This window comes from Crocuta crocuta, unplaced genomic scaffold (genome assembly GCF_008692635.1).
Source record: "Crocuta crocuta isolate KB4526 unplaced genomic scaffold, BGI_CrCroc_1.0 scaffold737, whole genome shotgun sequence".
NCBI lineage: Eukaryota > Metazoa > Chordata > Mammalia > Carnivora > Hyaenidae > Crocuta > Crocuta crocuta.
Window position 1 is genome coordinate 97,195 of NW_027527804.1, and position 2,339 is coordinate 99,533.

Genomic DNA, 2,339 nt, shown 5'->3' on the forward strand with positions numbered 1-2,339 from the left:
AATGTAGCTTTCCTCCAAATTTGGGGGCTTAACATATAAACGGGTACTGTCTGTCAAGGCAGAGCATTTCGGGCCCTTACAGGATTCTTACAATTCTTTGTAACTACCACTCATCAAATAAACATAACTTTGCCCTAGTCTGTCTCAGCCTCAGGAAGGCATCAGCAGTGCTATTGTGATTTCAAGGCTGGATTCTTGGCCCAGCTCAGAATCAGAACTGTAGGAGCTGCGAGAACAGGGGTGGCTGTGGTGGACCACTCCAACTTTTTTTCAAGACCCTTAACAATTAGTAAAGGCCCTTTTCATGGGGTGTTGGGGCCCTCTTTGGTGGGAGAAAGCAAATTTCTAAATCGTCCCCTCTCCTTCCACACATAAACCCATTTCCACCCTGCTTTTAAGGACATCCAACACTTTTCTAGCCCCAGTGTGGATTTGGGAAACGCCCCGAAATGATAAGCAGCTTGCTGGGGCATAATTTGCGAGGCCAGCTCCTCCGGTGTCCTGCGCACCAGCCCCGGACCCTACCAGGTGCACCCAGAGGGTCCCTGTGCGGGAGGAGAAGAGTTGCGGGCTTCCAGACAGGGAAGGTGGAGAGTAGCCTGGGTCTTCGTGGCGGGNAGACTTCGGAGGAGCACCCCGGGGAGCTCGGAGCGCGTGCACGCGTGGAAGACGGAGCAGGCCAGTGGCCAGGTCAGTGAGCAGTGCCCGATGCCCACTTCCCTTACCTTCCTTTCCAGCCTTTGCACAGGTGGGGTGTCTCCTGTTGGCCAGAGCCGCCCCTGGACGTTCCTCCAGGGCGCCCTGAGCTCCCCCAACCTGCCACCCCACGGGGCTCTCGGGTCCAGCTGCTAGCGGCCGGGGTTGGAGGTGGGAACCCAGGCACCCGACCATGGCAGGTTAGGGACTCTGGATTTGAACTCACCACTTGCCACTCCCCGCGGGGCCTGCATTTCTTTCTCCAGGCTCTGGCGCTTCAGAGGCCACTTGGGTAGTCACCTAAAGGGTTCTGCAGTCCCCTTAGTTATCGCCTGAGTCCCGAGCCTTCTTTCTCCATTGCTGAAGTGCCCTGGACCAGCGGGTGATTAATAAGTGCTAAAGTTAATGAAACAGGGCTGACAGGCGAGAGGCTCCTCTGTCCTCTGGACATCTGTCTTATTTTCCGGCCCAGACCACTGGGGTCAGAGCTTGAGACGGAAGGCTCAGGAAGCAACGCAGCCCTGCCAGAGTTTAGGGCCTGGAAAGCCTGCCTTCCAGACCCTCCCGACCCTGCCACTAACTCTATGGGAATGGGCAGTTGAATTCTCTGGGATCCAGGGTGCCCATTTGGGAGGTGGAGTTGTTGTAGAGAATAAAATGAAATGATGGATAGCAAGGTGTTTTGCAAGCCAAATGCAAGGCATTGTTTGTCAGTCATAAGCAGCAGCGAAGGCATTGCCTCTGGCTGAGAGAGACACCCTGGGCTAGAAGTGCCGTTTGTTCAGCGGCAACCCACCAGCAGCGAACGGAGTTTTTTCTTGTTGGGTGGTAGAGTGGGAAGAGGATTTCAGCTGATTGACGTGGGCCCTGAGACCCCAGTGTCTTCTTGTTGTTTGTCAGAAAGAGAATTGCTACCCTGGGGGCTGTCCCAGGAAGACAGTGAATGTGAGATTACAAGGTCAGTCAAGCCTCTCTGGCGGATTAAAGAGACACTGTGGGGTGTGAAGAACTGGCTGATATGCTCATCCCTTAGCCTTCCTTTGGGAATGTCTCTTTGGTTCTCTTCTACCCAGGAGACCTCTTCTGAGAATGCCCAGACTTATGACACTTGATGGCTCAAATTGCCTCGCAGTTTTCAGCTGGGCAAGGAGCCTCCAGTCCCTTCGCTTGATGCAAATGAACTATGTGAATGCTTGTTTCATGGAGGCACCTTCATGGATATACTTCTTTAGATTCTGACAAGTTTCTTGTTTTCTTGTAAAACCTCTTCCTCCTGCCACCTCCCCAGTGTTAGTGGTGGAATTTTGTTTTCTTCCTGGCTTTTTTGACCGGGGCCTGGATACCCCAAAACGTGTGTCTGTGGCTACATTTCGAAGTAACCTGGAAAAGAGTCCGTGCAAGTTCAATGGCACAACAGCCTGTGTGAAGTAGAGAGTTAATGCAGAAATAACTCCAGTTAACTGGGTCAAAGTATAATTTGAAAAATTAAGGGCAGTTTGGCTCTTTGCAAGTGTAAGAGTCGGCATGTTTGCTGAGCATGTTTGCTTAGGTTTATTGCTGCAGTGCCCAAAAATGTCTTGAACCACCTTCCTTCTCCCCCCCCCCCAAAAGGAAAAGTTAAAGGGATAAAGAGAAATTGAACA

General features: G+C 52.0%; 1 protein-coding gene across 2 annotated transcripts in view; it reads left to right on the forward strand.

Moving 5' to 3' along the window:
- Positions 1-640: 640 nt before the first annotated feature.
- Positions 641-2,339, forward strand: part of CHRDL1 (chordin like 1) — a 125,674-nt gene continuing 123,975 nt past the window's right edge. For both annotated transcript variants that reach the window (XM_077773725.1, XM_077773734.1), the window contains exon 1: positions 641-690. The gene's annotated coding sequence lies outside the window, so the exon portion shown is untranslated. The remainder of the gene's footprint in view (positions 691-2,339) is intronic.